At 43.8% G+C, this 12844-nt stretch overlaps 1 protein-coding gene across 1 annotated transcript in view; it reads left to right on the forward strand.

Moving 5' to 3' along the window:
* Positions 1-2062: 2062 nt before the first annotated feature.
* EPCIP (exosomal polycystin 1 interacting protein) overlaps positions 2063-12844 on the forward strand; it is a 228546-nt gene continuing 217764 nt past the window's right edge. The window contains exon 1 of the mRNA XM_069204022.1: positions 2063-2172. The gene's annotated coding sequence lies outside the window, so the exon portion shown is untranslated. The remainder of the gene's footprint in view (positions 2173-12844) is intronic.

Consider the following 12844-nt stretch of genomic DNA (forward strand, 5'->3'; position numbering starts at 1 on the left):
CCAAGCAATTTGTAAATGTCTTAAACTTTCTTGTGAGAACTGTCTACTGTAATGTCCTGTACTAGAAGTTGATACTTTGTAGAATTGATGCGTGAGAAGAAGATGTTTCCAGGTCTGGACAGTGGCCGCACTGACTGGAGTTATGATTGCAACAATAAAGTTATTTGACAACACTAATAACGGGAACGGGAGAAGAGGAGCCAATCATTGACATGTGAAAGACTGTCCAAATATATCACTTATTTAGTAATCCTACTTTATTGGTTCTACTGTCAATGTACGATATTTGTGACTAATGGCAACGTGGGAAATTACTTTATGGACTTTCGTATATCCAGACTATACTTTTGCAAATTAGTCAGTCGCTCTGTTAGGGGTCAGAGCTTATTCCCTGTTTTTCTATCAGTCCAGTTCGAGGAGCAACACAGTTCCAGATGTCTTCCCCATCTTTCCTTAGCCTCATTGCTTAGTTACTTATATTGATTGCAACTGCTATTAATGCTGCTGTCCATATTGATGTCCTTTCCAAGTTGGTTTCAGTTGACTTAAAGCCCCACTGTGGCTGAGCCAACCCCTTTCACTTCCCCTTGCTGACACTGACCAGACGGATGTCCCACTGACGAAGAAGTCCATGCTTGCTGATCCATACAGGAGAGGTGTAACAATTACAAATCTCTTTCTTGCAGGTTTACGCTATTTTTGTAGAGCCGTACGCAGATGTTTTCTAAATTAACCTTTGTCTAAATTACTTTTGCATGAAGTCCAAACATGCTATTCAAATTAGAAGGTTAGCTAGAATGTCAGTGTCAAAATAATCGTTATTAACAGAGGATTGCCTTTGTTTGTCTGTTGACAAATGTGTGCCATCTCTCTTACTCAGTTATTCCTGTTATTGATATGTATGGTAACCCTTGAATACTTAGGGGGTTATTCTAACTTTGGAGGAGTGTTAATCCGTCCCAAAAGTGACGGTAAAGTGACGGATATACCACCAGTCGTATTACGAGTTCCATAGGATATAATGGACTCGTAATACGGCTGGTGGTAAATCCGTCACTTTTCCGTCACTTTTGGGACGGATTAACACCTCCTCCAAAGTTAGAATAACCCCCTTAGTAATCAATGCTTTGTTCAAATTTAGATTTTTCTGCCGCTTTGGTCAGCCTGTGTTTTTTATATATGCATATCCTTTGGTATTGAGATTGACTTACGTAATATTAGCATTGTTAATGTAGGGAAATAAATTTACCAACATTACTAAAAGGTGTGGTTATTCATGACCACATGGGTCATGGTGTGTTAGAAATTTACTGACTCCTAAACATTGATGTTGATTTATTGATCTTATAGGCTAACTGCTAGTTAAGGTAAAGAGAAGTATTTGTAACCATGTTGGAATCACTCTAAGCATAGTGAAAAGGTCCATCAAATCTCTAACTCGTCCCCTTATCAAATAATATAGAAAACCAAATAAGGCCAGACGCGCTCACACAATCATATGGCTGCTGTCTTTAGATGCCAGCATGTTTTTTTTTTCTCCTTGTGCTCTTTTTTTAATTTATTTTGCATATGTTGTTGAGCTTGTGTGTTCATTTTGTTGTAGTTGTGTCAGAGGGTGAATGCAAGAACGAGTCAGTGGATGGAGGACTGGATGCATAAGAGCAAAGAAGAGTGAGGGAGTATAATAACTTGAGAAAAACAAACATCGAAGATTGGTGTCTGACCGCCCAGCATGTTAATTAGTATGCATCTTAACATGACAATAAACATTACCAGCGCCTGTCAGTACAAAAGCTAAAGTGCTGGCCTAGGAGCTGCACACTCCTCGCCACGTCATGAAAAGGCCCTAAAAGTTAAGGAGATATTCGAAATAGCGCCAGTGCTTCCGAAATGGAGAGAAGGCCAGGCGGGAACTAATAAAGACAGGTGCCTGTCCTGCTGGGTTATTAATGAATTAGCAGGCTCCGGGCACTCTTCCTGGTTGCCATGGTAACGGCATGGGCCACTGGCTCGCGGAAAACATAAAAGAACAGCAAGTGCAAGAGCACGCATTCCACACCGCCTTGCAGATTAGTCCGGTTGTCAAACGGAACACAAGTTTTCGGGGGCCAGATAAGAGCTACGGGTGCGCAGACAACACGCAAGAACGCTTCCATGCAGACATTTAAAAGTGTAAGTGGACTGCTTTTGGGTGCTTTTAAGACTTTAAGAGACTATATGAAGGAGTATGTTTGCCATATTATGCATGGGCTGTGCACATAGCTGGCTTTCATATTTCTAGGTGACTCGTGAAGTTATGCACGTGTAATGTTCAAACCTCCAGTACTTATTGATTTGTGCTGTTTAAGTTATGAGACACTGCGTTAATCATTTGTAGACTTAGGAGACAAACACATGCCTATAAGGAGAAGATATGTGTAATTGATGGATTCTTGGGAAAGGCGAGGAGCAACTTGTTGCAGTTCAGAGTGCACAGTTAAATAGATACCATCTGTATAATTGAATACCAATAACATACACCTGCATAAGTACATAAGAAATAGGGCTCCAGTTTTTTAAATATGCATGTACTAATATATTGAACGAATACTACTTCTGTACTGATATCAATCACAGTGCGAGACTCGCAATGGTGGGAGTATTGGCAGTGCTTAATTTGTAAATAAAAAACGTGCCAGTGTCCGCAGCCCTCCTCTTAAACACGCCGCTGCCGCAGTTAAATGTGGGAACACGGAATACTGATGCAGCGTAATCCTGAAGCCATCTCGGGCCTCTTCAATCCATTTAAAGCTACTCCCTGCTCTTTCAGCTCACTCTTGCAGCTTTCTACCTTCTCTCTTTGTGACGCTTTTTAGTTTTTCTGTTCCTCCGTCTTTCCCATTTGTGTCTTCTGCTCGCAGCAAATGCTTGAGGCAAAAGAATAAGGGCGAATACATTTTCCCATTGACACAGAATGGGAAAAACCCTTTGCTACATCTGGCCCTAAGTGCCGGTCCTTGAAAATAAGTGCCGGTGCTCCTACCGGAAACAACAAGCTCAAATTAAGCACTGTGTACTGGAAAACAAGTGAAGATCAACTGTCTTGTAGATGTTGCACACCATTACGTTACATATTTGCAATCACATCAAATTTCATATATAATTATTTTAGGCACAGGGAGCTTAGATGAACTTCCCAGAATCTCACGACTTTTATTTAATTGTTAAAGCTGGTATACTGGGCTTCAGGCTTTAGATTTAATAATTTAGCGACTAAACCGCACCTCAGCATCACTTTCCAAACAGATATGTTAACTTGCATGTTATGGTGCACGTTGAAGGCATGGTATAATGTATGTCGCAGGACTACGTATGACGCCAGGCTATGAATTGCACATTCTCAGTGCCAGCATAGAGCAGTAAAGAATAATCCTACGGCGCTAAAGTGCATGCATTTGATGATTCCGTCCATTGGATGACCTACCGGCCACCATAGCTACAAGCAAACACCGACCTTCTGTATTCCTGCATATCTCATACAGACAGCAATTTGTAAAATGTGGATGAACTTTGAAAAATGGTTGTGATGTGCACTCTTCGTTTACCTCTTTGGCAATTCTGGATATAGTATTTATCAGTAAAATAAAAAAAATGTGACTTATTAGCCAAGGTACACTTTTCTAGTGGCCCATTTTAAACAAAATTCAATATAAGTAAACGTGACCAGTGATACTGATAGATACAGAATTGTGTAATTTGATTATGTAATCTTTTGCATTAATTAGTTTGTAGTGTTTTGTACACCATTAAACCAGATGTCTTCCACTTTGCACTATATCAGTGGTTCACAGCACCAGTGGATATATCTGGGTGTGATGCATAACGCATTCAAATGGATTGTATGTTCCGAATAATAGTTTTGATATGTTCAACAGATTTGATCGGTATTTTAGTATGTGAATTTGAAAACACAACATATAACAAAGAAAACCAACAATATTGAATCATAAATAACTTAAAAAAATATCTTGTCAGACTAAACCACAATAAGTACCTTTGCCATGAAAAGTAACAAAAGCATAAACATTATAAACTACTTTCTTTGATGAATGATAAGGAATTCCTATCTTATGTGTTTTTGCATATAGGTCAAATTTCTGTGTTTATGATGATATTAGTTCGTGGGGTCTTGTATTCAGATTCTAATTGCCCAGGTAGGAAGGTTTACATTGCATTTGTAGTATATCGTTTTGTCTTATTTCTGTGGGCTGGCTGTATGAAGCACTTCTCGTGACTTGTTTAATTGTCAGGGGTCAGTACATTACACAATTTACTCAATTGCCATATTTATTTACACATTTATTCAGCAAATCTCTTCTAGTTTAATCGGGAGCATCACCGGAAATGGATTTTGAATTGTGCACATTGATCGTTGTATATTCAGGATGCCATTTACAAAAAAGACCGTTAACAAGGTGTACTTAATGAATTTCTACATGGTCCAAGCAGTTAGGCTTATCTCAGAGGCATTGTGTAAAATATTTGTACACACACACAGTAACACAGAGAAAATTCCACAAAAGTACACCAGTTTAGACCAATAGCCAATATTTATCTGAGGGGAAATATTTTTTTGACAAATATCTTACATACACAAGTAAAGATACACATTTTCAAAAATTAAATGTACAGGGAGTGCAGAATTATTAGGCAAGTTGTATTTTTGAGGATTAATTTTATTATTGAACAACAACCATGTTCTCAATGAACCCAAAAAACTCATTAATATCAAAGCTGAATATTTTTGGAAGTAGTTTTTAGTTTGTTTTTAGTTTTAGCTATGTTAGGGGGATATCTGTGTGTGCAGGTGACTATTACTGTGCATAATTATTAGGCAACTTAACAAAAAAATATATATACCCATTTCAATTATTTATTATTACCAGTGAAACCAATATAACATCTCAACATTCACAAATATACATTTCTGACATTCAAAAACAAAACAAAAACAAATCAGTGACCAATATAGCCACCTTTCTTTGCAAGGACACTCAAAAGCCTGCCATCCATGGATTCTGTCAGTGTTTTGATCTGTTCACCATCAACATTGCGTGCAGCAGCAACCACAGCCTCCCAGACACTGTTCAGAGAGGTGTACTGTTTTCCCTCCTTGTAAATCTCACATTTGATGATGGACCACAGGTTCTCAATGGGGTTCAGATCAGGTGAACAAGGAGGCCATGTCATTAGATTTCCTTCTTTTATACCCTTTCTTGCCAGCCACGCTGTGGAGTACTTGGACACGTGTGATGGAGCATTGTCCTGCATGAAAATCATGTTTTTCTTGAAGGATGCAGACTTCTTCCTGTACCACTGCTTGAAGAAGGTGTCTTCCAGGAACTGGCAGTAGGACTGGGAGTTGAGCTTGACTCCATCCTCAACCCGAAAAGGCCCCACAAGCTCATCTTTGATGATACCAGCCCAAACCAGTACTCCACCTCCACCTTGCTGGCGTCTGAGTCGGACTGGAGCTCTCTGCCCTTTACCAATCCAGCCACGGGCCCATCCATCTGGCCCATCAAGACTCACTCTCATTTCATCAGTCCATAAAACCTTAGAAAAATCAGTCTTGAGATATTTCTTGGCCCAGTCTTGACGTTTCAGCTTGTGTGTCTTGTTCAGTGGTGGTCGTCTTTCAGCCTTTCTTACCTTGGCCATGTCTCTGAGTATTGCACACCTTGTGCTTTTGGGCACTCCAGTGATGTTGCAGCTCTGAAATATGGCCAAACTGGTGGCAAGTGGCAAGTGGCATCGTGGCAGCTGCACGCTTGACTTTTCTCAGTTCATGGGCAGTTATTTTGCGCCTTGGTTTTTCCACACGCTTCTTGCGACCCTGTTGACTATTTTGAATGAAACGCTTGATTGTTCGATGATGACGCTTCAGAAGCTTTGCAATTTTAAGAGTGCTGCATCCCTCTGCAAGATATCTCACTATTTTTGACTTTTCTGAGCCTGTCAAGTCCTTCTTTTGACCCATTTTGCCAAAGGAAAGGAAGTTGCCTAATAATTATGCACACCTGATATAGGGTGTTGATGTCATTAGACCACACCCCTTCTCATTACAGAGATGCACATCACCTAATATGCTTAATTGGTAGTAGGCTTTCGAGCCTATACAGCTTGGAGTAAGACAACATGCATAAAGAGGATGATGTGGTCAAAATACTCATTTGCCTAATAATTCTGCACTCCCTGTAGTATAGCTCTTAGAAACACAATAGCTCCAAATGAGTCTATCCTAATGACGTGACAGAGTCGCTTCCACTAGTCCTGCACCACCGGCGAGACAGCACGGGCCGGCTATGGAGTTGTGTAAACCCTGGTTGGAGTCGGGGAGCTAAGCTGCCGCTGGAGCCGGTGCAGCATCAGTTCCTTACTGCCACCAGGGAGGTGAGGCTTTGGTTCTTCACTGCTAGACAGTGGAGGTGAGCCGTTGGTTCCTTATGATGCGATGTTGGCGGCGAGGTGGCGGTTCCTTATGACAAGGCGAGTTTGATGAATCTAGCAGGTCAAGACGATAGGCTTTGACTTCGCAGAGTTGTGGTTACACCACGGTGCCACAGGTGCTGCGCTAGAGTCAGGTGCCATAGATGTTGGTGACACAGCACTCTGGACTCATGCTGTCACAGGACTTGAGAGGTGCTGCTGCGGCCCTGCATTGTAGGTAACGGTTGTTGAACTCAGTGCAGGCAGCGGCGCGGGGTCAGAGAGCGTGGCAGATTCTGAAGTCCTTCTGGAAGTCCATGCGCTAGTTTCTTCCTTGTTGCGCCAGAACTCACTCCAAAGGGCCCAGGAACTGCTGGCTGGACCCCCTTGGCAACTTTCCTTCCCACCAGTTCAGGGGTGGTATACCTAGATTGGCCCTCCAGCTTAGAGTCTGTACCCTTAGGCTGAGCATGTGCCTGGCAAGCCAGGTCTTAGTGGGGGAGGAGGGTACAACCAGCTCCCCCAAGGGAAACACATTTCTCATGTGTTAAGAGAGTATCTGCCTGGCACAGGTCTCCCGACCCCTGTCCATCTGACAGAGCATCAAGGCCCTCCCAAGCCAAAAGTGGTGTCACCAGGGTCATTCCTGGGGTGCTCTGACCGCAGAGCTGGCGACCCCTGACCAACTGGTTCTTCCTCTGAGGACTGTCTCCCCCTCGATCTGGACGCCGCCCCCCCCAAGTGTGCTGCCAGACACCAGAACTGGTGGGACGCTGGCAACAGCTGCCTCCCCAAGTTCTCCTGACACTATGGGACTCCCATCAGTGGACGGTCTCCTGATACGGACTAAGAACCCCCTCTGTGTGCCCCTTCTGATAGCAATCTAAGCAGTGGGGCTTCAGATAGGGCACACAGGGCCTCTGGCCACTCTCACCTCTTATTCTACTCTTGAAAAGGTCATGGGACCCTTCTCCCCCTACTACACTGGGACCTGTCTGGGGTAGTGGAACCCTCCCCCTCACTCTGATGGGCAAAACCTGAGCCACTCCCCTTAGGATTACTCCTCAATGCCTCTTCAGTCTTCTCCCAGATGTCTGCCTTCACTGCAAGTTCCACGGGGTCAAAGAACTCACACTTCTTCAAGTGTTGGCATTGCTCTGTAAAACCGTCACTGAAGATAAGCTCTCCAGCAATCAAATTGTACAGCCCCTCACATGTGTTAACCATACTACCCTTCTCCCAACCATCCTGTGCCTTAAAAAAGTACCCAATATCACCCACCATCTGGTTAGACAGTGGATGACTTTCCCTGAAACTCAATCTACCCTTCTCTAGGGTGACTCCATACTCCCATACAAGGGCTTCCTCCATGTCACTCCCTGTCACTCCCTCCTAGAGCTAGTAGAGGGACCCTCCCACCACCAGTAATATGACTCCCTGTGCCTGTTCCCCAATCCTTCTCAGGGACCCTGCGTACCTCTGGAGCTACCTCATATGCCTGAGCTCACTGGTGTATGTCACCGACTCCTTAGAAACCAAGTCTCTGAGTATGTGGACCTTTTCTTTAGTACTGGATATGGTACTTTCGCTGCCACCATCTTAGCTGAACTCAGCCCTCCTGGCTTTCACGTCCAGTTGCCTTAACTTCAGCTCATGAGCTAAAATAATTTCCTTTTCCTGGGCTAAGGCTCTGTCCACCTCAGCCCTCCTCTCCTCCACTAGGGCTGTGTCAGCTTTAGCTCCTTTCTCCTCTACTTCTGGTTGAGCTAGCTGTAGGTTCCTCTCAGACTGTGTGTCCCTGAACTCCTCAGGGGACAGGGTGTGGGAGGAGACAGTGCTGTTAGCAGTAGAACCAGCAGGGGCTCACTCTCTGTGGGCTCTTCTATTCCTCTGGCGGCTGTACGAAGTCAGTTTTCCCCTCTCTTGCTTCCTCCTCAGGGCCACTGTCCACTTGGGTTTTGGTTTAGGACCCTGTAGGAGGTTCCAATGCCTTACATCCATTACACTCCCAGAGGGGTTCTCCCCAGAATCATCTGATAGTGTTGCTACCTAGCGTGTTTCCTCACAATACAGGGCTGTCTCAAGATCCCGCAATGTGGATCTCCTCTCCACAGCCAGCCCCTGCTCCTTGCAGAAAACACTCAGCTCCTTCATAGTATAGGTGTTTAGGTGCCAGAAGTTAATTTCCATTCTGTCAAAGATTCACTATAGTGCAATAACCACACAGAGTTCCAGGTTGATCAAGATGGAGCAGGAAATCTTTAGAAAAAATGACCAATTGAGAGAAAAAGGAGAAACAGTATATTGGTACATAATGGTCTGCGATATGGAATTAGTGTACACCAACTACTTATGTAAGTACAAATACAAGTCCTATCCTCACCTCTGATCACCAGTACTAGAAATGGGGTCTCTAGTTGGCAGTGGTTCACACCCTGTCTAAGTAGAGACCCTCATTCTAATCAGGGCAAGGGAGTCACACAGCTACGATAACCTGCTTTGCTCAAGGGTTAGGCTTACCTCAGAGGCAATGTGTAAAGTATTTGTACACACACACACAGTAACACAGTGAAAACACCACAGAAGTACTCCACCAGTTTAGAAAAATAGCCAATATTTATCTGAGTAAAACAAGACAAAAACAACAAAAATCCAACATACACAAGTAAAGATACAAATTTTCAAATATTAAATGTAGTATAGCACTTAGAAACACACGGGCTGCAACTGGGGCTATCCCAACGGCTTGATGAAGTCGCTTCCAACAGTTCAGTGCCACCCGTGGGAGAGCACGGGCCAGCTATGAAGTCCTGTAGACCCCAGTTACAGTACCTTGGAAAACGATGAGGAAACAAACACGTTGCACGGAGTCGGGGAGGTGAGGTGATGCTGGTGCGGTGTCGGTTCCTTACTGCCACCGGGGAGTTGAGGCGCTGGTTCCTTACTGATAGGCAGGGGAGGTGAGGCATCGGTTCCTTCGGGTTGCAGAGGAGGAGATGCCCGTTGGCAGTGAGACATTGGTTCCTTATGACAAGGCAGGGTCGATGAATCCAGCAGGTCTAGAAGAGAGGCGTTGACTTTGCGTGGTTGGGATCTTACCACAGGGCCACAGGTGATGTGGTGGAGTCGGGTGCCACAGGCGTCAGTGACATGCTATGGTGGGACTTCAGAGGCGCTGCAGCGGTGTTGGACCTGCATTGTAAGTCACAGTTGTTGCACTCAGCGGTGAACACAGCTTCAGTAGAGGCAGTGATGTGGGTTCAGACAGCGTCGCCGGTTCCGAAGTTCTTCTTGAAGTCAATTCCTAAGTTTTTTCTGTGTTGCACCGGGACTCACTCCCAGGGGCCCAGGAACTGGATTTGACACCACTTGGCAAGTCAAGACTCTCAGCAAGAAAGCCCAGGTGCTGGCAGATGAAGTTTTTGATGTCTCTGAGACTTCTTTACAGGAGGCAAGCTTACTGCAGCCCTTGGAGAACCTTTGGATGCAGAATGTAGAAAGTCAAGTCCAATCCTTTGACTCCCAGAACAGAAACAGCAAGCAGCGGGCCAGCACAACAAAGCAATGGGGAGAGTGGCAGTCTCTCCTACCGCATCCAGCTCTTCTTCCTGGCAGAATTTCCTCAGTCCAGAAAGATTCTAACTATTGGGTGTCAGAGGTCCAGTACTTATACCCATAACTGTCTTTGAAGTAGGCAAACTTCTTTGTAGTGCACAAGACCCTGCCTTTCCCTGCCCTGGACCCAGACACACTCCAGGGGGTTGGAGACTGCTTTGTGTAAGGGCAGACACAGCCTTATTCAGGTGCAAGTGTCAGCTCTTCCCACCACTACAGCTCCAGAAGACCCATCAGCCTTGTGATGGGCCATTGGGCTATGCAGTCTAGAATGAATGCACAAACAGCCCAAATGTTATTCTGACCCATATGTCTTTCAGCAGACAATCAGAGACACCGAACAGTTAAGCAAAAAAAATGCCCACTTTCTAAAAGTGGCATTTTCAAACTTACAGTTCAAAAACCAACCACCAAGAGATGTATATTTAAATTGTGAGTTCAGACAATCCCCATGTTAACCTATGGGAGAGGTAGGTCTTGCAAAAGTGAAAAATAAAATGTGTAGTATTTCACTATCAGGACATGTAGAAAACACCAGTACATGCCCTACCTTTTAAATACACTGTACCCTGCCCATGGGGCTGCCTTGGGCCTTTGTAAGGGATGACATATGGGTAATAAAAGGGAAGATTTGGGCCTGGCAAGTAGGTGCACTTACCAGGTCGACAGGGTAGTTTAAAACTGCATACACAGGCACTGCAGTGGCCTGGGATATGTTTCAGAGCTACCCTGCAAAAAGGACCAGGTCCAACACACTGTCACCCCGTTGCTCATACATCCTAATGTGTAGTAATTCCTCTATCCCTGCCACGCAGTAATACCCTGCCAACCTCTCTTTCTTTATCTCAATCTATCTCTCTCTTTGACTCTCTTTCTCTCTCTAAGTCTCCTTCGCCCTCTCTCTCCCTGTCTTTCACCTGTGTAAGGGGGTGGGTTTGCTGTCTTGTTTCTGGATGGATGCTCACTGATAAGACCAAAAAAAACTGAGCAGAAGAACAGCGTAGTCTTCCAGCATAAGGTGTTGTGTCTCTAGGCGGGTGATCAACTATGGAAAAACCGAATCAGGCAAAACATTTGGTCCTGTTGGTACATGGGGATGTGTGTCACATTAAGCGTGTCTGTGTTTTTTAAGATGGTGTGTGTATGCCTGTGTATGTTTGATGGGATTTTCATACACTGGGACTTGGAAAGCTCTCCTGGGCAACCCCATTGGTGCAGTTACTAAACTGATAAGGCCATTGGATCTCTTGAGTTTTTTCAGCTCACGCCTGGAGCTTGTAGACAAATGACCAGGTCAATGTTCGCAGGAGTTAGAATGAGTAGAACCTAGGGAAGAATGGCAGATAATCCAGTTGGTAATAAATCAAGAAAGTCCCATCAAATACCCTAGTCCTGCAAGTGTCTGCTGCTTATTCACAAACTATGGTAACCATGGACAGCTAGGTTCATCCAACCCAATAAACAATATCTAGTTAGAATATTTAATTCAAAATAAGTTACTCTCCTGCAAGAACTTGCATAGAGAGAGGAATACAAAGAGAGTGAAGGACAACCACTTGCAGGGACCTTTCTAAACACTCAACAGGCGAGAGGAAGGGCTGTGACACAGTCACTTTGCATCTCTAAAAATACTAATGAACTCTCTATATTTAATGTGAGTTTTCCTCTTTGACAACAAAATATGTTGCTATTTAATGACGCAGTTTTCACATTTTGCCCTTCTGACTATATATATATATATACACACCTTCCTCTGACCCCTTTATTAGGTGTCACCCTTAGCTTCCTCTTCCACCCTCATGTTAAGACCTCGGGGCCCATTCCTTCTATTTCAGTTCCCCTCCTTATCTTCTCCGTTAGCTCTTTAAATTGGGGTGGAGTAAACACTAGTCAAGCAACTAGCATAATATAACATGTTGCCTTCTTTCCTACCTTCTGTTCCCTTGTATCAGAGAAATGCTTCATGGGTAAATGGGTAGATTTATGGGTTTTCAGGGGTACTGTTGGTTTTCCTAAGATGCTCTTGACCCCATCTTTGCTACACCTTGTCTCAGAGGTCAGGAAGGAAGAACAAGGTACACGAGGTAAACTGGGCTCTATGCACCCTGGTTTCTACTCGGCTATCAGCAGGCTCTTTAAATTTCGTATTTCTGGAAATGTTCGCATGTCATTCCAAGCGGTGCCAACAGTATACTACATTTTTTGCTATGCTAAATAACCCCCATTACAAATTGAGTACACTAAGTAAACGAGGAAGCAATTCATTTTGTAACGGTGCTGGAAGAAGCGAAATAGTTTGTGTAATCTGTGTTTATCCAGTTTATAGTTCCCTACTTAATTCAGACAATGCATACACACAAAAAATACTAATACAGACAGAAACTACAGAAAAAACCCTCAAATCAAGACTTAAGAAGTGTACAAAAACATTTTAAGTATGTCAATGTTCAGAGTGTGTTATATATTTTAAACTTTGAGGCTTTTGAGTCTTATGGTTTCCACCGAGGGGATGCTCTCTTGACTTATACTTGGGTATTTAACGATTACACGTTTCTGCAGCAAAGTAAGCGCCACCCAATATAATTTAGGTTCCTTTAAAGAGCTTTCATGGAAGCCAAACACCAAGATGTTATGTTTACTGGAGCCTACGGGTTGCAAAATCTGTACACACCTCTAAAGTAGGGATAGGCAAAGTTTTACACAGTTTCCAAATATTGTTACTCATGTAATCCAGTTAGTCTCCTGCTTTTGCTTCCCCTAT

The sequence above is a fragment of the Pleurodeles waltl genome, chromosome 8, assembly GCF_031143425.1.
Source record: "Pleurodeles waltl isolate 20211129_DDA chromosome 8, aPleWal1.hap1.20221129, whole genome shotgun sequence".
Taxonomy (NCBI): domain Eukaryota; kingdom Metazoa; phylum Chordata; class Amphibia; order Caudata; family Salamandridae; genus Pleurodeles; species Pleurodeles waltl.